At 34.6% G+C, this 24869-nt stretch overlaps 1 protein-coding gene across 1 annotated transcript in view; it reads left to right on the top strand.

Moving 5' to 3' along the window:
• The window catches only part of LOC309869798 (EGF-like and EMI domain-containing protein 1), a 509737-nt gene that overhangs the window by 468174 nt on the left and 16694 nt on the right, over positions 1 to 24869 (top strand). Inside the window, exon 1 of the mRNA XM_082741431.1 lies at positions 18385 to 18448. The gene's annotated coding sequence lies outside the window, so the exon portion shown is untranslated. Of the gene's footprint in view, positions 18449 to 24869 lie in introns of the transcript that reaches the window.

Raw genomic sequence — 24869 nt, forward strand, 5'->3', positions numbered from 1 at the left:
AATATATATACACACACACACACACACACACACACAGTCATAGTAGTATTTTGTTTTAATAAAAAGCACATCTTCTCTCATTTATTTTTATTTAATAAATTAAAATTCTCTTAAAAGACGTGGCATGCTAACTTCAATTCATTCAGTTGTGGTGCCAAAGGGAGGTTCCATAATTTTCACCCATTCCCTAATTTTACATTTCAAATGATAAGTATCTTCTTTAAGGCAGGCAATACATTTTTTTTCAGTACTAGGTAAAATGTAAATAAAACTATCCTTTAAAACTTTCATATTTTTATTAATCTCTAGGACACAATCTAAATATAAACTGTGTCCTTGTTTCTGTGAAAATGCAATTCTGGGACCACAGCTTCTCATTCCCCAGATGGGGAGAGCTGTTTTTCCCAAGTTAACTCTTTGAGGTATTTTTTTTTCTTTTTCTAACTTCTTAATGGTTTTTGTCTCTGTTTTTCCCCTTTCTAGTCTCCTCATCACCATATCTCGAAGTTGGCAACAAATCTCTCCTTGTGAACCTTCCTTGGGATCTTCATACTGTATTACAACTCCTATATCACCAAACCTTCTCTGTCAAAGACATGAACTCCTTTCATATTCTAGGGGTTCCTGGATTAGGGATATTTCTTAGGCTACTTGAAGTTATGCTAAGGAATGACATCATTTCATGCACCCTAGAATTTACTTTCCTGAGCGAAAGACTAGTGAGCAATTGGAATTGAGTTTAATACTACAAGATGGTAGGGTAAGGCAAAGACTGCTGTTGCATACTGAAAGAAAAATACCTTAGCTATTTTAATGCAATTGACAAAGAACATTGTCTTTTGCAACTGAAATCAAACACGTTTTCTCTGCGCAGCCATACATGTTTTGAGTTGTGGGTGATTTGGGGAAAGTCAGTCAGCATAGTCAATAGAGAACAGCAGGTGACATTTTGTTGGGCACCAATGAAGGTGGGTCTGAATTTACAAGTGCAAGTTCATGGTCTTTTGGTTCTTAATGTTTATCACCTGTAAGGTCCACTGTTTACCAGCAATGAATTAGAAATGACTGGTGATTTTGGAAGTAAAAGAGGAAGAAAATTATTAACATATTAAGATTTGTCACTTTTAGAAATATGTGGATGAACCAAAGTGATGTGCTATATAAGATAGACAAATTTCCCAAAACTGTGATTTTGCTATACTTGGGATGAAATCAAAGACAGAGTCATTTTCCTCTGATAGCGTGGTACATTTTATAAAAAATTCCAATAGTTCCAAACAAAAACTGCCTACCACTAACTATTAACATTAGCAATTACTCTGCTTAATTAAATTTTGTATTGACATAAACCGATTCTCTGTGTAGAGCCATCTAATCCTAATCCAACAAAAGATGGGACGACTTTTCTTCATTTGTTCAAAAACATCTGTGAATCATCTCCTTTTTGTTTGGCACTGTGCAGGAGAGTGATTTTTCTTTTCCTAGAAGGCTTTCATTATAAACACAGTTGAAAGACTGGTTCACCTGTAAATTGAAGTTTGGTAGCAGCACCTCTTTTCCTAAAAGTAGACCATGGAATGCTGAATAAACTGGGCAGGGAAGTAACATTTGACTTAGACTATCTCCTTGTGGTTTAAATGCTTTATTTCAAGTTAATATTTAGGACTTTGTTGTTATACATATTTTATCTACCAAAAGCTTTTGGGATTAATTTAGATCATATTTACTTCTGTTTCCATTTACAAAGTCAGATGGCTAAGGTTTCATTGATTTAATCACATTGATTTGTCCTATTTTTAATAGAAGTCTAAAACCACACAATTGTGCATGTGTAAGGGAGATGACTTTAATGTTAAGCCCCATGGGATGATTTGCAGTTTACCTGCATTTTTATCCCAAACTGCCCACATCATGTGTCAGCTACAAAGACATTTGCAGTGCTCACAGACACAGGGCTGTGATTTTGCTGACAATGTGTCACTGTCCAAAGTAGTAGAGAGAAAGCAACAAGGATGTGATTAAAAAAAAAAAAAAAAAAGAAGTCTTAGATAACAGAAGTGCTTTTTACCAAACAGTTCAGTGTCATAAAAGGGGTGTGGAAAAAATCACGGTTAAAGATAACTAAGGAAAACCAACTCTAAAGGTCTTAGATGACCATCTGGTAGAAGAATGAACAACTTGAGAGTAAGGGCCTCACCAGCTGGCCTCCATTCCACACACAAAAGCACTGGCTTCAGAGGGACTTGTGTAAGGTATAACTGCTTCACCAGCAAAGCCCTTCCAGTATTTTATGAAATGGGCATTTTATCTCTTCATTCCTGGAGGTGGAATAAAGCATAGTAAGGAAAGCAGGAAACAGGTTTCTTTTTCTCTAGATCTCATGTGTTTTCTGTGTTATCAATTACTGACTTTGTCTTCCATTGTTCCTCAGTTTCTCCTTACCAGCTTGTCCTAAAATTTCTCCATTAACTGAAAACAAGAAACTAGCTATAGAGATCTCCAAGCAGAAGGAAAGACAGATAAAGAGAGCTAGAATGAAACAGAGAACATGGTTGGCATGATAGATTTACATTCCCCTGGAGCTGATACATGGCTACCAGAGCCCAAGAGCAAGAAAGATAGCAGTCACCAGTTTCAACCACATGGTCCTTCAAGGCCTTTATTCCCCCTTTCCCAAACATGCAACACAAACCTCCCCACAGACCTTCTAAATAATTTTGACACTATACTTCCCTCCATTCAACTATTATTTAAAGTAGGTATTTCTGACTTTCATGTTCCCACCCTTGTTTTGCATTTTTCTTTTTTCTTTATTAAGCAGATGATAGATATTTGCTGAAGATAAACTATAAAATGTCAGTAGGTGAAAAAGAAAAAACAAATTCCACCTTTAAACCGACACCTCAACAATAGTCGTTACTGGCTTCACATTATTATTATTATTGTTACTATCATTTTTATTATTTTCAGTTAGCCACTGTATAGTACATCATTAGTTTTTATTGTAGTCTTCAGCGATTCATGAGTTGCATGCAACCGCCAGTGCTCACCACAAGAAGCGCCCTCCTTACACCCATCACCTAGTTACCCCATCTCCCACCCTTCTCCCCTCTGCAACCCTCACTTTGTTTCCCAGAGTCCAGAATCTCTCATGGTTTGTCTCCCTTTCTCATTTCTTCCCTTTCAATTTTCCCTTCCTTCCCTTATGGTCCTCCACAATATATTCCTTATATTCTACATGTGAGTGAAACCATATGTAGTTATCTTGCTCTGCTTGACTTATTCCCCTTAGTGTAATCTCCTTTAGTTCCATCCATGTTGATGCAAATGGGGGGTAGTCATCCTTTATGATGTCTCTGTAATATTCCATTGTATATATAGACCACATCTTCTTTATCCATTCATCTGTTGAAAGGCATCTCAGCTCCTTCTACAGTTTGGCTATTGTAGACATTGCAGCTATGAAACTTGGGGTGCATGTGTCCTTTGTTTTCACTACATCTGCATTTTGGGGGTAAATACCTAGTAGCACAGTGGTATAGGGTAGCTATTTTTAATGTCTTGTGGAACTTCTGTACTGTTTTCCAGAGTGGTTTCACTTTTATTATATTATGGGTTCTTCCAGAAAATATATGTACTCTTTTGGTTTTGTTTTGCTTTTATCAATTGTGGTATCATATTGATTGTATGGCTTTGTCACCTAACCTATTTCTTTTTTCCCTATTTGAATTACTTACTATCTTATGAAACCTATTTGTTCTGTGTCAGTTAAATCTACTGCATAATTTCTAATAGCTGCATAATGTCCCATTCAGTGATTATAGCAAAATATCCTTACTCATTTTCCTGCTATCAAATAACAAGATTTTTTACTCTTTTTTTTTTTCCCCAAAATAATGCTGTAGTGAACAATCTTTTGTTTTTACAAGCATCTTCAATTATTTTCTTAGGCTAAATTCTTGAAAATGTAATTATGCAATTATAGGACAGTGATATGTAGTCAAACTAGAGTCATGAAGCCATATTTTATTCTACTAGGACTATCAGAGTACCGTTTATTCTCAGTCTCACCATTTGATGTGTCCAGCAGTATCTGATTATTGTTCCTGTTTACTTGTTAATTTTTTATACAGGAGGCTGAAATTTGTATGTACTCTTTGGTCTTTTGAATATATTCTATGCTATATTGCTTCTTTATGCCATTTTTCTATGGGTATGTATCTTTTTGTTGATGTATAGGAGCTTATCATATATTGTGGATATTAATAAACCCCTTAAAAGTTAATATATATTCCAATATTTTTCCAATTTATCATTTTTTATACAGCTTATGGAAGTTCTTGCCATTTTGAAGTATTTTCTTTTATGGAATGTATTTTCCTTTATGTTTTGCCTCCAAATAGAATTTTACTCTGAAATATTTCATATTCACCAAAATAAGAATTTTAAAATATGGAAAGTTTTAATAATAAACTTTAAAGATATGAAAGCTGTATTTCTGGAGGATAAAATTATGGGTTTGTCCCAATATTTTGTGAATATTTAGTGTTCCACTGTGTGGATGGCTATGAGCTATTTATACTCACAACACTTCTAACACTAAATATGTGGGTTTTCTACACCAAGTAATTCTCAAATTCTCTTGAGACATCAATTGGGTGTCCCACAAGTCAACTCAATCATAACATTAACTATCTGGCATTAGCAGATACCCCACGGATTTAAGGACCCAGTCCCAAAAGACGGCCTCTAGTTCCAAAGCCAACTGCAAGTCCCAGGCTTCCTGTACTTCTGGCCAACTGATTATAATTTGGAATTTCCTAGATTCCTCTCCCCATGTTTAATAATTTGGTTGAATTGCTCTTATAACTGAGGAAGACACTTTGCTTACTATGACCAATTCATTATAAAGGATATAACTCCATAATATGCAAATGGAAGAGATGGTTAGGGCAAGGTATTGGGGACAAGGGGTACAAAGTTTCCCTGTACTCTATGACAGACAATGCCACCCTCCAACAGCTCAGTGTGTTCACCAACTGAATCTCCCCAAACGCCGTCATTTTAGGGGACTTTATGGAGATTTTATTATATAAGCAATATGGATTAGATTCTTGGCCATTGTTAATTAACTCAGTCTTCAGCTCCTCTTCACTGCTTCCCTCCCTTGAGTACAGAGGTGGGGTGTTGAAGGAGAGAAAGTTCCAACCCTCTGATCACATGGTTGGTTCCTCTGGCAACCAGCTCCCATCCTGAAGCTATCTAGGGACTCACCAAGAGTAACCTCATTAGCATAAACTCAGGTATGATTGAAAGGGAATTATTATGAATAACAAAAGATGCTTCTCTCATCTCTATTACTCAGAAAATTCTAAGCATTTTAAAAGTTTCCTGTTCTAGGAGCCAGAGGTAGAAGACCAAATATATATTTCTTGTTATATCCAATATCACAATTACCATAGTTTATTTGACTGGTTCCTGATAAATGGAAACTTCAAGTAATGTCCTGGCACATAATCTCTGGACATTTATATTATTTCTTTAGGATACATTTCTAAATATGTAATAGAGTGTAAAATATGTACAGTTTTTTAGGCTTTTGATACAACTTACTACTCTGTCTTCAAGAAAAGGGAACCCGTTTAACTCATTTTCATCAGTAAATAAGAGACCTAGTTCTTTCACATCCACCAACACAGGATATTATCATTCTTATTTATTTTGCATATAGATAGACAAAAATAATTTTATCAAATTGTAATTGTATGTGTGAAGTTTTGGTAAGGAGAATGGAGGAACCAAATTTTAGGAAGTCTTAGAGGTCAAGTTGAGTTTAGAATTAATGTAGGAAAAAAACAAAGAAGAGTATATCCGTTGTTAGCTTGAAAATGATACAATAAAGTTGACATTTTAGGAAAATCACTTCAATGATTAAGAAATCTGTTGTAATAATTCAGGTGTAGTTAGGTAAATTTCAGCAATGAAGTAACAGGAGGAATTATAGCTGAGTTGAAGAATGAACTAGGCAATGTGATGAGAGATTAAACATAAGGACAAGATCATTTCAGGGTTTCCTTTTGGCGAGTCAGGAAATGATAGTAATACTATGACAACAGGAAGTTAGTAGGAAAGAGGTTATCGGACTGCTGAGTTTAAGATAAGAGGGCATGAGGGAGGTGGGGGGAATATCTGCATGGTAGACCCATTGTGGGTTAAATAGGGCAAGAACTCAAGAATATCTCTATTATATGCTTGCATTGCAAACCAAAGTGTAATAGAAATGGGCTAATGGACCGAGTTTTCTAAAAGTTAGAACATAAGTTTGTGCTGATTTGTTGAGAGGTTGGAGAGTAAAAACATAGCTGAACAGCCTTTGTTGAGAGACCTTGAATCATAGAAATCATATAGTCTATCATATGTTGATAGACCATAGAATCATAGACTTGCAGTTGGCATTGGAACTAGACTCTTAAAGATTACCTAGTTCAGTTATTTCCAAATTAAGTGTTCCCAGAAATTTATCTGAATTTAAGAAGTTGGAGACTTTGAAAAATGTGACTCAAGGAAGATACTGTTTGTGTGTGTGTATGCACACATGTGTGTGCACATGTGTGTGAAGAGGAGGATATGGGTGTTGAGCTGTTCCAGGATTTTCATCTGCTATTACAGAGAAACTCCACTTTTTAAGCATTGAGTAGATCAGGATTTTACGTAGGATTTTGTTTAAAATGGGTTATGATGGCCTTAAAAGATTCAAGACTAGTAATCCCACATTTATAAATGGGAAAAAAATTGAGTCTCAAGAGAGATTAAATAAATTGTTGAAACTCATCTATTTGTTCATTCATTCAGTGACTATTCAGTGAGTGACTGCTTTGGGCCAGGAACTGACATAAGCCCTGGAAGTACAGCAGTGAACAAAACCTAAGGGTCAAGGGGAGGAAACAGACACTGGTCATAACCACCACACAAGCTTGTATATAAATGCTTAATTAGATGACTTAGGAAGCAACAGGTCCTGGATCAGCAGTGTCTCAGCTCAGACATTCTTCCAGTGTTGTATCCCCTGCCTTTCACTGTGGTAGTGGACCCATCCCGACACTGAAATGACCTCTAAAACTGAACTGAAAATAAGAATAATTCCAAAGAAAGCAAGACAAAGCTAATGAATTTAATCACAGCCTAACATATTTAACTCAAGTGAAAACCACTCTATTCCAGATCATTTGAAACAATTATTCCGTACTTCAGTGGTAGTGATCTTAATGTTGAAATTGCACCTTTTGTGTTTTCAGCAGACATTGACTTTTTGGTCCTCCTGTCGTCGACCTCAAATTCTATTACCTTATATTGGCTACACTGGGTCCCCCTCCATACTTCTCCTCTCCCCATGGTCTTTTGGTGTCGTTAGCATCTCTTGCCTCAGGAACTATTGACATACTGATAGCAGCAACTTCTACTGAGGTCCTTTTAGCTTTGTCATGGATCAATATATGCCATGCAATTTATTTTATTGTCATGGCTTTACGTTTTCTCTCATAAAAGCAGTGTATATTCATTGAAGAAAATTTGGAAAAACTGAGTAATAAAATAACACAGAAGAAAAACAACAGAAACCATCGATATCACATAGAAAAGTAACAATTTTTAACATACTTGTAAATCTTCTCAAGTATTTTATTTGCATAATAAACACACTTTTAAAAAATATTTTTAGAAACTAGGATTATACCTGTTATTATACAATTTGCTTTATTAAAATATTCTAAAGCATTATATAACATCATAATTCAATTTTCTATATATGATTTTTTAATGACTGTACTATAGTAACAGCTTATATTATTTAGAATATCCTTTGTGTTAGTTATTTTTGGAAAATAAATTTATGTGCATTGTCTCATTTAAGTTCACAGCAACCATATAAAGTAGACACTGTTGCCATCCTTATTTTATAAAAGAGGAAATGGAGCATAGTACAGGTTGGATAATTAGCCCAGGATTTCATAGCATGGAAATAGCAGAAACAGGATTTGAATGTAGGGACTAGAATCCTGGAACCCAAGATTTTTCAAGCTGACTCTATAATGCATAGCATACCATTGTTTCTTTATAATTGCACTATTACAATTTGCTAATGTTGGACATGTAGATTTTCACTTTTCAACTATTTTGAAGAAAATTAAAATAAATATTCCTACAGATAAATGTTTACTCCCATACATGATCATTTCCATAAGATAAATTTCACTGATTAAATTGATATGATCTAAGAGTTATTTGTACAGTTCATGGCATCAAATTTTTATGCAAGCTTAAACAAAAAACTGGGAGCAATAGAATACTAAATTCAAACTCTTTTGATTTCTAGCAAATCATAGCACCACTGTGTATCTTGTGGGAAACAAGCCTAACAATCCTGTTCTTACCTTAATGTTATGAAATATTTTAGAAGTGTAAAAGATGCTTTATATGAATTCAGATTTGACAATTTTTTAAAAAAAGATTTTATTTATTTACTTGACAGAGATCACAAGTAGGCAGAGAGGCAGGCAGAGAGAGAGGAAGGGAAGCAGGCTCCTTGCCGAGCAGAGAGCCCAATGCGGGGCTCAATCCCAGGACTCTGAGATCATGACCCGAGCCGAAGACAGAGGCTTAACCCACTGAACCACCCAGCCACCCCAGATTTGACAAAATTTTTAAGATGCAACTGTCTTGCATATATAATGACCACTGAGTAATGGCTTGATGACTGATTAGGCCAAATCTGGAAAGTGTCTTGTGTTTCCTATTTTTGTGATATTTGACTTACGGAACTGTTGGCTTGAATCTTTGATAATTACATCTAGAAGCTGAATAAATGACATATTGGGAGATTAAAGTCAAAATGGTCTTTATTTGACTTATTTACCTTTTGCAAATACTTTAAGGAATTATAGCTACCATTGCTTAAATAGAATTTCTAAGTGTGCCTGTTTTCAATAGTGGTATGTCTGGAAACACCTTTATACATGGAAATTATTGAATTTCCATATTTTCATATAATTATTGAATTATATGAAGCTACAGTAGCACTTTGGAAACAATTTGAGTTTTTTTGTATTTTAACATTTCCCCAACCAAAAATTAGAATAAAAGTTCTAGCATCTGTATACATACTTGAAAATTTAACTTCCCTAGTATCCTTAGTGGTAAACCAGTACACCAACATTCTCCCTGCACCATTAAAAGGAAAGCTCTTGTGAAACCATTTCCACATTTAGGAAGTGCCAAGCAATGAAGATCCACGGTCATTGTTTTTCTCACTTTTGAAATGATCTAATGTTCTTGAATTCTCCAAATTACTCCTGCACATCACTTTCCTCCACGATCCACCCAATAAGTGCCCTTGTTTTAAAAAGCTGCTTGCAACACTGGGAATGAATTTTCCCTAGCTAGCGCTGCACTGAGTCATTGGCGTTGGTGGCTACACACTGCTCAGTTTTAAATAACAGGTCCTCAACATTGCTGCTGCTATTGTTCTCCATCTCCTGCCTGCCTGTATCTATGCACCACAATTGTGGATTGAGTTCAAAATTCTCAAACCTATTTTTTCTCATATGTAACCCAGAAGCAATACAACCCAGTAGTATAAAGGACAATGGGGTCGGATAGGTTTGGGTGGGAGTCCCGGCTTCCTCATTTTCTGTGATGATGAACAGTTATTAAACTCACAGGTATTCCTCATCTATGATTTGGACATAATAATCATACATATGTCATAAGGTTGTGAATAAAGATTAAATAAATTATTCATGGAAAGAGCTTAATCAGTTGCCTGACTCACAATAAAAATTGCTAGAACCCTAAAGCAGAGATGGATACATTTTCAGCAGCAGGGTTACAAAGCTATTTCTTAACATTGTGAGGACTGGAATTCAGAGTTATCGATGGCACCACATCCTGCACCCCAAACTACATATCCTCCATCCAGGGCAAGCTTCCCAGACCTCTCCTTGCTGGCTGGCCACTTAGTGTTTGCTTACTGAGACTTAGACCTCAATTCCTGTACATCCTCAGAATTCTCCTCAATGCATTTCCCCCGTGTTCCAGGAACAAAAGTCCCATTTCCACTTTAGCTCTTCTGTTCTCTGTATTCTCTGTAGTCATTGCTGTTTGACTCCAGTTGTGTCTTTATCACTTACCTTCTGAAGCCCTCACGTCTGGGTGTGTCACTCTTAATAACCTATCTTTGTAAGCGTCCCATCTCTACAGTTATCATGAAAGAGTCCAAACCTCTTTTACTTCAGTATAGTGAAGGAGTTAAGAAACAGGTTCTGAATCTAGCCTCCCAGGTTTGAAGCAGTCTTTTTCCACAAATCCCAGTTCTGTCACTTTTTAGCTTTGGGTCTTTAAATACATTTCCTGCCTCAGTTTCCTTATCTATAAAATGGATGTTTCAATTTTACCTACCTCATTAAGTTGTTGTGGAAATTAAATGCATAAATGCATATGAAGTGCTTACAACAGTGCCTGGAACATACTAAACACTATATAATAAACATGTATAATTTCAATAACCATTTATCCATAATTATTATCATCTTTAAAGATTTCCAAATGTAGCTTAGTGATCTTTTCCAAATTCAACTCTTTGTTCCTTGCTATCACCAGTACTTTTCCTTATATTACTCAAATGATGTGTTGAATATGAGAGAAGTATCTCAAACTATGCTTAGCACAAAGGAAGCACTAAAAAAAAAAAAAAAAAAAAAAAAAAAAGCCAGCCCTTTATATTGACCCTCAAACTCTTCGTATTTGACCTAATTTTCCCTTGACCTTGACTCTCTTTTGGAAAGTCCCTTTCTTGGATTTTGAGACTCCATTCTTTCCTAGTTCTGATTTTTTTCTAATATGTGATCTCTTTCTACATCTTTTCCCACATGTGCCTACTTGTTCATCTCCCCACTGGAGTAAGACCCTTGAGGGCAGTGGGTATATTTATTTCTCTGTCCCAATATCTTAAACATGGTAGGAACGTGGTAAATCTTTGCTGACTTTAGTATTTGTCTGGATAATACTTTAAGTCCCTACATAAAGATTTTCTCATTTTTTAAATTCCAGTCAGGTTTAGCTATACAGAAGCCTGAATATACTCTTGCTTGTCATACCACTCACAATTGTTTTACTTCAAATATCTTAAATTCTAAAATGTCTCTTTCTGATGTTTAGCTTATTATTCTTTTATCCATTTTAATTTCCCCTTTTTAATATATTCATACTAGAAATGCCCAACATTTATTGAGTGCCTACGATATTCCAGATACTGAACTGGTTGCTTTATACACATTATTTCACTTAGTATTTACAACAATCCCACGAAATAGTTGTTTTCATGCTTGTTTTACAGATAAGGGACTTTAGGCTCCTAGAAGTCAAGTGATTGTTCCAAGATCACAGAACTACTGGCCTTGGCAGTGACAGGTTGTAAATTTATGTCTCTTTGATCTTTTCTCTATGCCATTTTTAAAATTTAACATATTAAATGTCAACATGAATAGTCTAGGCAATAATTATTATAGCAATTCTGAGGAATAGAATTTTTTTAATAATATACTTAACTTAAAAATGTTTAGTTTCTCATTCCATTGGTATTCTTGTGGCATCTATTAATACTTTGCAAAACAGATAGCCTCCAAGTACCTCAGAGACTGTGGCATTTGACTACCAGACCTCTTGTCAGAGCTGGCTGCAATTGTGCTGGAAATTGGGTCTCCAGCTGGGCTGGACTGCAGTTAGGAAACATGATTGTAGATGGTGAACTGCCACTGCTGGGATGTGAACCAGACATGAATGTTAAGCAATAGCGTCCACAATTTGCAACCCAGGAACTGTCAAATTGACAGCTAGACTAAACTATGGCAGCATAGGAAGAGGTGGCTAGTTTCTTCATTCAGTCAATACAAAGTCTTATATTGTACTTTGATGAATACAATCTCACTGTCCCATAAACCGAGACGCTGTCAATTATGAATCTCAGTTAGATTCTTAGTGAGCATTTCATGTCTGAGTGCCCTTGCAAGCCTCATAATGACCCTAACTCTAGTTGGTTTGGATTAGCCTTTCAAGTGCACATGCAGTTTATTAAGCATGTAGAAACTCCAACGGCAGTCGTACTTCTCCGCATGAACTAAATAGATTCCTTGAGTTTTATCTAGACTTAGATGAAAGGGATCCATAATGCTGTGCTAGAAATAAGTCTTGACTCTCTGAGGGACTTGAGCAGTTAGAGTGAGTATATGAAATGAATAATATTAGTAATGAGCAAAACTTGAAAAGAAAACCTAAAGGTTTGGGGGGGATATTCTTTCTCTCTTTAAAGATCATGTAACGCATGATTGTTTTATCTAATTTTTGCTTTGAGGATTTATTTCTTTCAGGCTTGAGATAGTCATTTGGTATTTCACCAGATGGAAAATCTGCTTACCTTCCTCCTTTTCCTCTCAGACGTTGCATTGTCATTCATTTCTTTGATACAAGGGGTGTTTTTTAAAGCTCCTATTATATGCCAGGCACTGGAGTTGGAAATTAAGAACTCAATACAGAAACAGTTCCCTGCCATCAAGAAGCTCATGATCTAGTGAGGAGATACACATGCATAAATAAAGAGTGTAGCAGCAAAGCGGTAAAAATGAGCGTAATATATTGCAGGAACCCCAGTGAATAGCACATAATCTAGCCTAAAGAGGTTCAGAAAAAGCTTTTAAGAGAGAACACCTAAATTAAATTTTGGGAGGAGAGTAGGAATGAGTCTAGGGAAGGGAGGTGTCAAGGTCCCAGACATCTTCTACATTGTAGGATTACTGAACTATTAGCCTATTATATTTCAAATCAACAATTAAGGAAGATATAAGGTCTTAGAGTGGATTTTTTTATTGCCATATATCCAACTAATTTTTTTTTATTCAGGACTATTTTTTTTTTAATTTTTAAAGATTTTATTTATTTTTTTGACAAAAAGAGACACAGCGAGAGAGGGAAAACAAGCAGGGTGAGTGGGAGAGGGAGAAGCAGGTTCCCCTCTGAGCAGGAAGCTGGATGTGGGGCTCTATCTCAGGACTCTGGGATCATGACCTGAGCCGAAGGTAGACACTTAACGACTGAGACACCCAGGCACTCTAGGGACATATATCTTGGATCAGAACTTGTTGCCTAGTAAAAGATCACTAAACCCTCATACATGTAGATGTGGTTGTTCAGCCACATGAATGCTTTCTTAAACATGAGTATATAAACCTTCCAAGTAGAATCACTTTCTTTCAAGTAACTTTGAAAAGTCAAGAAGTGAGAATTTAGGTAGAGGTAAAATCAAGGGACTCTGACTAATGAATACCTTTAGCAAATACCCTGGGGCCAATGGAGAGGAACATGGAGGTTACCAAGATATATTTTTGAGAAAATGATTTTGGGACAGTGTTACATGGTTATTTGGAGAGGTAGTCATGCTAAAAACAAAACTACCCACATATTTTCCATGGCATTTTTTTTTTTTTTTTAAATTTGACAGAGAGAGAGAGAGATCACAAGTAGGCAGAGGGAGGCGGGAGGGGGGGGGGGAAGCAGACTCCCCACTGTGCCAAGAGCCAGATGCGGGGCTTGATCCCAGGACCCTGAGATCATGACCTGAGCCAAAGGCAGAGGCTTAACCTACTGAGCTCCCAGGCGCCCCTTCCATGGCATTTTTAATCTGCCTTTAACCATCAAAAGATTGGTCACTGGAAAACCTGAAGAACTATAGTATAGAATCTCTAAGGGAGAAAAAATTCTGGGCTTAAGCAGGAAATTTGTGCCACTGGTTATAATAAAATAACATTTAGCTGCCTGAGTGTACATTTGTGCAGGTTTGAAAAGAGGTTTTTCTTGAGTTCAGAGGTGTAAATTGGCTCATATAGTTCAAAGGTAGGTATATGTTTAATTTAGCAAATAAGTCAAGAATATATCTCTGACAGTTTCTTCAATACATATTTTGGAAAACAGAAGTATATGACAAAGTCTCACTAGAGGTTAATATAACCAGCCAAAGTTCTGAATTTTTAAATCATATTTTTATCTCATATTTGTTAAAAACATAAATAAGATTTTAAATTGTATTGGGAATACATAAAATATTTTTTTCACTTAAGCATCTTCCAAAATTATGACTAATAATCAAGTCCTTAAAATGATTTTCAGCCAGAGTTTGAGATGTTCAAGATAAATTACCATGTATTATTTTAAACTGTTGCTAAACTAACATATTTAGTGAAATCCATGCCAACTCATCCATCTAAATTACCTTCTTATTTATGTTCTCCAAGTTACATAGGAAGTGAAAAAGAAACAGCAATTTCTTTTGAGTTTGAATTGCCTTAACTGTGTATAAGCATGCAAAATACTGAGGGATTTAAGATTGCAAAGTCAGCGAAAGATTTTATCCTATGTGGTTTCAGGGCTACCATTTTGAAGCATTATTTAATAAAATGCACATATTTTAATAATCTTTAATAAAGAGGAAAGATTTATTGAACCAAGAATCAGTAGACCTGGGATTTTACTTTTGACTCTACCACTTATCCACTCAAAATCTTCAGTGTCTTACTATTGAACTTAAATTCCCAAACCCTTACCATGGACCACAGTGTTTTTCACATACAGACAAAGAAGTTTCCTTATTGCTCTTTGAGTAGGCTATATCTTTTCTATCTCAAGACCTCTGCCCCATATTCTCTTTTCCAGTCAGGCTCTCCTCTTCAGCTACTCTCTCTTACATCATCTTGTTTACTTCCTCATTACTCACAGTAATCTGTGATGATTTTTTTTTTTTTTTTTTTTTTTTTTTTTTTGCTTACTCATAAACTGTCTATCTCATCTGCTGGAAGGAATGAGGAATGTTCTGTGAGGACAGGAACTTGGTCCTATTCAATCTTATTCATCAAGAATCTACCACCATGGATCTACTGAGTGTCATTCAAGGTAACGTGATTTATTAGCAACTTACAGACCAATACTTGAAACCAAATTTTTAATAGTTATATTCTCTTTCCATCAAACTACAGTTTTTGAAGCAGCTTCTATATAGATTATAGACAGATGGTTATATCAAGTTATATGAGTCAGGTCCCTGCTTCCAAGGAATTGTAAATTATTCAAAGAAATAAAATGTGTCCTGTTATTGATCTCCTAAAGTTAATAAAAGTTATTATAAGAACTGAATGTATGGCATCATCCATCACTTCCCATATTTGCTCTATGAAACACTAAGTTATTGAATTTATTTACAATAAAAAGAATGTCATGGTCAAACAAACATAGGAAACCTAAATATCCTATCATCTTTTGGATGACCTTAGTCCATTATAGCATATTAAAAGCTCTGAGAAATTCAATCGGAAAACAGCTTTGCTGAATAAGCATTCACAAGCTTATTTGGAGTTGGAAACTTTTATCATATAACATCTATCATCCCCAAAAACTACTACAGTAAGGAACCCTGTTTGGAAAAAAAAACTGTCTTTTCAATAATGAAACTGTCATTGTGATCACTGGTAAAGATTTCATGGAAGAGGTGTTCCCTAGAACTGAGTCTTATTAAAAGAAAAAGTCTTAGTCAATCAGGCAATCAAGATAATGAGAATCTGGACAAGGAGAGCAAGATATAAGTAAAATTGTAACCACTGCTTTCTTATGAAAGAAAGTAAGCACATTATTTATTCACACTCCTCTTTAAAATGTTAACATTCATTTGTTAGGCAAGTATGTTTGGACGGCTTAGAATAGATGAATAAATAGGATCTGGTATTTCCTATGAATGGGGATGAAAATCCACTGGGATATATACAAAGAATGGAGTACTCCTATCAATTTATTTGTCTTTAATATAGACCACAACCAAACAAAAATAGTCCTTTTTTGTTATTACTTATCTTTTTTTAAACTCAACATTTTAGAGGTACAATTTATATTTAATAAAATGCAACAACTTTAATATTACACACTTAAATGTACACACCATCTAACTACTGCCACAATAAAGATGTGACTATTTCTCTCTCTCCAAAAAGTTTTATTTCTTTTCCTAGTTAATCTACTCTTACAATTACTCTATCTTCAGTCTTAGCAACTAATGATCTGCTTTCTTTCAACATAGTTTAGATTTGTGTTTTCTAGAGTGTTGTATAAAATGAATAATTCAGCATGTAGTTATCTTTGTATTCTTTAAAAGCTTAGCCTAATGATTTTGAAATTCATCTATGTTTTTGTGTATATTAGCAGCACATTCACTTTTATTACTGCAGAGTAGTTTATTACAAAGTAAATACCTAGGACTAGAATTGTTGGGCCATAAAGTAAGTGAATATTTAATACTATAAAATGTTGGCAAATTATCTTCCAGGGTTATGCAACTTTATATTTCCACACATGGAATTCTAGGTGTTCTGCTGTCTTGTTAAAACGCAGAACTGTTAGTCAAGACAATATGTAGAATTTCTGAATCTATCTTAAATTAAAGTTATTTTTCTATAGTTTTATTTTTTGTAGTGTTTGTCTAGTACAGAGTAATTCTGGCTTAGTAAAGTGAGTTCAGAAACATTCTTTCCTGTCTACTTTCTTCAAGAGTTTGTATAGAATTACTATAATTTCTTATTTAAACATTTAGGATGATTCACCAGTGAAGCTCTTTGGCTAGAATTTTCTTTGAGAAAAAAATTTTTTTAAATTTTTATTTATTTTTTTAAATTTTATTTATTTATTTGATAGACAGAGATCACAAGTAGGCAGAGAGGTAGGTGGGGTGGGCAGGGGAGGCAGGCTCCCCACTGAGCTTAATGTGGGGCTCAATCCCAGGACCCTGGGATCATGACCGGAGCCGAAGGCAGAGGCTTTAATCCACTGAGCCACCCAGGCGCCCCTGAGGAAAAATTTTTATTTATTAATATAATTTTCAATATTGCCATAAGGCTATTTAAGCCTTCCATCACTTCTTGAGTCAGTTTTGACATACTGCAATGTGCTATTCAAGGTGTTTGCCTGTTTCATATAAACTGTCAAATATATTTGGAAAAATTAATCATAATATCCCCTTATTAATTTGTGTTATATCTTTTATTCTTGCTTAATTTAGAGGTTTGTCAAGTTCTTTGACTTTTAAAATCCAACTTTTCCTTTTATTGATTCTCTCTATTGTTTATTGTTTATTTCACTGGTTTCACTTTATTATTTTTTCCTCTAATTATTTTAGTTTAACTTGCTCTTCCTTTTTTAGTTCCTAAACTTTTAGATCTACTTCTTTTCCCATATGAGTACTGAAAGCTATATGTTCCTTTACACAGTGCTTTAGTTTTCCCCTACACGTTGATAATGTTTATAGTCACTTAAAAATATTTTCTAATTCCTTTCAGTTATGGATAATAAAATTGCATTATTAAATTTCTGTATATTTGAGTAAATTCCAAATGTTATTTTGTATTCTAATTTAAGTCCATTTTGATAAAGAAAATATACTTTGTATATCTGCAGTCATTTTATATTTGCTGAAACTTGGTTTTGGCTCAGAATATTTTGTTTTATTAAATGTTCTCTTTATACTCAAAAAATGTATATTTGGCAATGATTGACTGAAATTGTTATAAATGTCAATTTAAGTTATTTGGCAGTTGTTAAGTCATGCCTCAGGCCTATTACTATTCTTTTACCTAGCCTGTCTTTTATTGGTAGAGGAATATTAAAATCTCCAACTATATGTATGGGTGTATCTACTCCTTTCAGTTATATCAATTTATGCTTCATGTATTTTGAAGCTCTTTTATTAGTTACATACACATTTAAAATGACTTTGTGTTTTCTTGAAAAATTGATTATCTGATTAGAATGAAATGTCTCTTGTCATACTAATTTACTTTGTCTGCAATCACTTTGTGCAAAACTAATGCAGCCACTAAAGTTTTTTGGTTAATATTATCATAGTATATATTTTTGCCCCTTTAAAATATATATCTTACTCTTTATAGTTAATGTGTTTATTGTAGATAGCACATAGTTGTGTCTTCCTTTTTCCCGAGTCTGAAAAGCCCAATTTTTTTGTTGTTGTTATTGTTGAAGATTTTATTTATTTATTTATTTTAGAAAGAAGGAGAGCAGGGGAGGAGCAGAAGGAAAAGGAAAGAGAGAACCTCAAGTAGACTCTACGCCAAGTGTGGAACCTAAGGCAAGGCTTAGTCTCATGATCCTGAGATCATCACCTGAGCTAAAATTAAGAGTTGGATATTTAACTGACTGAGCCACCCAGCCAATCCTTATTTTCGCACATGAATATTTAGAGAAATTATATTTATTGTAATTTTCTTTTTTGTAATTTTCTTTTTTTTCAGTGTTCCAAGATTCATTGTTTATGCACCACGCCCAGTGTAATTTTCAATATGGATTTGAATCTGTGAGAATGCTACTTGTTTTCTATTTGTCTCACTTATTCTTTATTCCCTTTTCCTCTTTTCTAACTTCTTGGTTAATTAAAGATTTTTACATCTCATTTTATCTCTGATATTGCTTTATTAGTTATACCTCCTTAAAAATATTATTATTCTAGGATTTATAGTATTTATTATTAACTTATCAAGTCTGCCTTGAAAATATTACTTACTGCTTGATGTATAATGTTAGAACCTTACAACAATATGCTTGCATTTCCTAATGTTTCACTGCTTAGTAGAATTGTCATATATAAAAAATACAGCTACATTGCTACTATGTTGTTTGCTTTAACCTATACAGATATATATTAGATATATATATATATCTTTTTTAAAGATTTTATTTATTTTTCAGAGAGAGAGACAGAGAGTGCACAAACGGGCAGAATCGCAGGCAGAGGTGGAGAGAGAAGCAGGCTCCCTGCCAAGCAAGGAGCCTAATGTGGGACTTAATCCCAGGTCGCTGGGATTGTGACCTGAGCCGAAGGCAGCTGCTTCACCAACTGAGCCACCCAGGCGTCCCTAGATATATTTTTAAATGACAAAAACGATCTTTATTTTTGTCCACACGTGTACAATGCCTTGCTTTCCTTATTCAATTGTGTAGGTTCACATTTCCATTTGCTGTCCATTTGCTGAATGACTTCTTTCAACATTTCTTGAGTTTTGATCTGTAGTGATAAGTACTTTTAGCTTACTCCTTTTTTTCTGAAAATGTCTTTATGCTTTCTCCATTTATGTCATATCCACTTTGGCTATGTACTTCTATTTTTTGTTTATTTGTTTGTTTTTATTTTCCCTTAGCTTTTTAAAATGTTCCACTGTCTTCTGTCTTCCATGGTTTCCAACAAGATATATGGAGTTATTTTTTATCTTTTCTTCTTTTGGTAATATAGTTTTGTCCTTGGACACTCAAAATTTTCTCTCTCTTTTTTTTTTAAAGATTTTATTTATTTATTTGACAGAGATCACAAGTAGGCATAGAGGCAGGCAGAGAGAGAGGAGGAAGCAGGCTCCTTGCCGAGCAGAGAGCCCGATGCGGGGCTCGATCCCAGGACTCTGGGATCATGACCTAAGCTGAAGGCAGAGGCTTTAACCCACTGAGCCACTCAGGTGCCCCTCAAAATTTTCTCTTTATCACTGATTTGCATCAATTTGATCATAATGTATTATGGTTCAGTTTTCTTTGTGTTTATCCTGCTTGGGTTCATTGAGACTCCTGGATATATGGGTCGAGTTTACATATAATTTCAAAAATGTTTAGTCACTATTTTTTCAAAATTTTTTTATTCTTTCTTTGTTCTGAGATTCCAGTTATATGAGATGTTCTTTTCAGTATTTTTTCCACTGGTCACTGAAACTGTTCATTTTGTTTTTATATGGCTTTGCTTTCTTTCACTAAAGTGTGTGTGTGTCTGTGTGTGTGAGAGAGAGAGAGAGTGAGTGACTGGCCTCTCCTCCCAACAGACGCTCTGTTCCAGGCCCTGGGCAACCAGGCCTTCCAGCCCTTTGGAGCTTAGCCATTCCAAACCACCTACATACCCTCCAGAGTGGAGAGAGTCCACACCCAAAAATCATTTTGACATGACAACTTTATACTGGTGACTCTATCAGTCCTCATTTAGACTTGGTGCCTGATGGGGTCAAAGCCTTCAACAATCAAGGCTCTTGGGTGTCTCTCTCTCTCTTTTTTCCTAAACAATGTTTATTGAATGAAAGTTATATGTGTAAAGTCAATTCTCTAGTCTTGTTTTTTATAAGAGGTGATTTAGATTGAAGTTCAGCCAAAATATTCATTCATTTAACAGATTTGTTTTGGGCAGGGTTGTTTGTTTATTACCTTTGGTCCTTTTTTCTTTTGAGATAATTTGAGATTCACATAAAATTTTAAAAGATCATATGGAGAGATATCATGTAGCTGTGTCTAGTTTCCTACAATGATGACATTTAAAAAATTATAACACATTATCACAACAAAGATATTGGTATTGATACAGTCAAGACACAGAACATTTTCATCACTTCAAGGATCCCTCATGTTGCCTATTATTAGCCACATTTTCCTTCCTCACCTGTCCCCTTCTTAACTGCAGGCAACTACTAGTATGTTCTCCATTTTATCATGTTGACATTTCAAGAATGTTAGAGAAAAAAATCGAAGAGTATATAATCATTATGGATTTGCTTTCTTCATTCAACATATTTCTCTGAAGATTCATCCAAGTTATTGCATGTAACAGTAGTTCATAGTATTCTATGAACTATATCTTATATATGAATCTATATCCTTAATCATTTCCATCTGGATTGATTCCAGTTTTTAGAGGTTATTAATTAAGATTATATTTTCTAAAAGTGTTTTAAAGATAGTATTATATTTTATATTTACATCTGTGATCCAGTTTTAGTTAATTTTTGTGTAAGATATGGGATTTAAACCAGCTTTTTGTTTCAATGATATTTTCTATTTTTTTTCTGCTTTCAATTTCATTGCTTTCTGTCATTATTTTCTTCATTCTACTTACTTTGGGTTTATTTTGCTCTTATTCTAAATTTTTGGGATGGGAGCTTTTAACTTCTTCTGATATATTTTGTACTATGAATCTGTCTCTTAGCACTGTTATAGGTTTGTCCCACAATTTTAAAAAAATATTTTGTTTATTTATTTGACAGAGAGAGAGTGCATGTAAGAGAGAGCACAAACAGGGTTGGGGAGGAGGGCAGAGGGAGAGAGAAAAACAGACTCCTCACTGAGCAGGGAGTCTGATGCCAAGCTTGATCCCAGAACTCTGAGATCATGACTAGAGCAAAAGTCAGATGCTTAACTGACAGCCATCCATTTTCCCTTGGGACTTTCTCTTTGACCCATAGATTACATAGAAGAAATGACTTGTTTAGTTTTCATGTGTTTATAGAGATTTTCCTATAATCTCTGTTATCAATTTGTCAGTTGATTGCTTTGTGGTCAGAGAATACCTTATATTTAATTTAAATCTAGAAAATTTTTGAGGTTTGTTTTAAAACTTAAGATGTAATCGATGCTGATATATGTTTTTTGGGCACTCAAAAAGAATGAGTATTCTGCTGTTGTTGAGTAGAGTGTCAACTAGATCTTGTGGGTTGATGCTGTCCTTGACTTCTATCTTTGATGGTTTTCTGTCTAGTTGTTCCATTATTAATTGGTGAAAGTGTGGTGACATTTCCAACTATAACTGTGCATTTGTCTCTTTCTCCTTCATGTCCATCAGATTTTGCTTGACATATTTTATAATTCTGTTGTTTGATGCATATGTACCTAGTATTATGTCTTCTTGGTGGATTGACCCTTTTATTATTACATATTGTCCCTTCCATTTCCGGAAATTTTCTTTGCATTGAGGTAGGCTTTATTTGACATTAATATGCCACTCCTACTTTCTTTTGATCAGTTTTTGCATGCTATATATATTTTCCATTATTTTACTTTAGATCTGTCTATATCATTATATTTGAAGTGAGTTTCACGTAGACATTATACAGCTGGTTCATTTTTTTAACCCATTATTCAAATCTGGACCTTTTATTTGGTATAGAAGGCCATTTATATTTATGTAATTATTGTTATTGTTTATCTACTATTTCTTTTTTATGTTTATTGCTTTGGGGTTTTTAAAGTTTTTCTATATTGTTTTCCTATGGTTACTTTAACATTTATTAGAATTCCATTTTGTTTTATTCATAGCAGTTTTGAGGGCATCTCTTTACATAACTTTTCACAGGTTTACTGGTTCCCTCAGGTATTACATTCTTTATAACTAACTTACCTACTGATGCCATAATTTTACCAGTTCAAGTGAAGTAAAAATCCTTTCTCTTTACTTTTCTCCACTTATATATATAATTGCTCAAATATTGTTTCTTTGTTCACCTAGAACCACATTAGACAATATTGTAATTTTTGCTTCAGCCATTTAGTGTTATTTAGAAGATTCAAGAGGGGAAGGAAAGTTTATTGGATTTTTTTCTTACTTTTGCTCTCTTTCTCCCTGATATTTTATAATTGGTTTCTTTTTAATCATTTCTATTTAGAAAATTTCCTTTAGATGTTAATTTAGAGTAATAAATTCCCTTAATTTTTCTTTATCTGAGAATGTCTCAGTTTCCCCTTCATTTCTAAAGAGTAATTTTTGCTGCATATAAGATTCTGGGTTGTTTTCTTTCATTAGATGAAAAACGTTTTCACTTTCTGCTAGCCGTCCTGATCTCAGATGAAATATCTATTACTTTACATTTTTCTTAACAAATAAAGTGTTATTTCTCTCTCACTGCTTTAAAGATTTTTCTTTTACCTTTATTTTCAGAAGTTTGACTAGAATGTGTCTTGGTGTGGACTTCTTTGAGTTTAATTTGATTGGGCTCTACTTAGTTCCTTTGATCTGTAGATTTATATCTTTTGCCAGATTTGGGAAATTTTCAGCTTTATCTCTTTGAACACATGTTCAGCCCCACCTTATTTCTTTTAGCCTCTAAGATATTAACACTGCCACAATATTTTACACTTGTTATATTTCTGTAGGTCTGTAAGGCTCCATTCTTTTTGTTTCTTTCTTTTCTCTCTTAAAAAAATTTTTTTTTCTAGTCTATTGTTTGTTGTTCAGTTGGGTAATTTCTATTGCTCTATCTTCCAATTCACTGATTCTTTTCTCTATCCTCTCCATTCTAATATTTAACCTATCTATTGAGATTTTCTTTCTCTCTCTCTTTTTTTTAAAGATTTTATTTATTTATTTGACAGAGAGAGAGATCACAAGTAGACAGAGAGGCAGACAGAGTGAGTGGGAAGCAGACTCCTGCCAACCAGAGAGCCCAATATGGGGCTCAATCCCAAGACCCTGAGATCATGACCTAAGCCGAAGGCAGAGGCTTAACCCACTGAGCCACCCAGGTGCCCCTCTTTTTTTTTTTTTTTTAAGATTTTATTTGTTTATTTGAGAGAGATAGCATGAGTTGGGGGTAGGAGCAGAAGGAGGCAGAGAAGCAGACTCCCTGCTAAGCAGGCAGCCTTACACAGGGTTTGATCCCAGGACCCCAAGATCATGACCTGAGCTGAAGGCAGATGCTTAACCCACTGAGCCACCCAGGTGCCCCTCGTTTGAGGTTTTCAGTTGTCTTCTTCAGTTCTCAAATTTCTATTAGGTTATCCTTCAAATTTTCTATTTCTTTGCTGAGACTCTATTATTTCATTTGTTTCAAGCATGTATGTAATTCCTCATTAAAATAATTTTAGTTGGCTTGTTTAAAATATTAGATAATTCTAACATCTCTAAAATCTTGGTGTTGGCATTTCTTGATTCATTTTTTTCAATCTTTTTGAGATCTTCCTAGTTCTTGGTATAATGAGTAATTTTCTACTGAAGCTTGGAAATCCTGCATATTATGTTACTAGACTCTGGATCTTATATAAACCTTATATTTAGATGCTTTCATTTGACACTATTCTGGAAGGGGAAAGAGGGTAGAGGAAAACCACTTTTACTGCTCACTGTGAGTAGAAGTCCAAGTGTACCACCACCTGACTTCTAATGACTCACAAGTAGGAAGTGTATGCCTCTTTACTTCTGTGCAGGATCCAATTCTAGCTCTCTACTGGTACCACTTGGCCAGGAGGTGTAGGTGTGCCTTTTTAGTCTTTTCACGTGGCTTTCATAGACATCATGATAGGGTGGCCTCATTATCAGATTGTGGTGGAAATCTTGACTCTCTGATTTGCCTCCTCTGATGTCACCCCAGTGGGAAGGGGAAAAGAAATACCCAATTACATCCTGTTGAGGGGGAAAGTCTAGGTTCTCCCTTCAGTCAGTGGTGTTATAGGTGCGGATTTTTTTTTCTTTGGTGTCTGGCTATAGCATGCCAGTCATTTTCTGAAAGTTTTCTGTCTTGTTAAACTGTCATTTTCCTAATCCTTTGACTAGAGAATCTCTTTCCAAAATTCGAATTATTCTCTATCCTCTATCCTGCTATCCTCTGCTTAATATTGCTCAACTGGTCACCAGACTTCTTTATTTAAATTGCTTAGTCCTTTTTTTTCTGGCTGCTCTTCATTTGGGATAATTTATACTGCCAAATTTTTAGTTCAATAATTTTCTAATTATGTAATCTGCTGATAATACCAGTTAGTGAACTTTCTATTTCAGATTTTATATCCCTCTGCTCTAGAAGATCCCTTTGGTAGTTTTTTTTAATGCCTTCTATTGTTCTTCTCATTAAATGCATATTTTTCTTTAAACCATAAGGCATATTAAATTTATTTATAGTGCTATTTTAATGTCCTTATCTGCTGATATCATCCTCTCTATTATTTCTGTTTTTATTAAATGAATTTTCTCCTGAATATGGGTTATATTT

Source organism: Mustela nivalis (genome assembly GCF_964662115.1).
Source record: "Mustela nivalis genome assembly, chromosome: 1".
NCBI classification, from domain to species: domain Eukaryota; kingdom Metazoa; phylum Chordata; class Mammalia; order Carnivora; family Mustelidae; genus Mustela; species Mustela nivalis.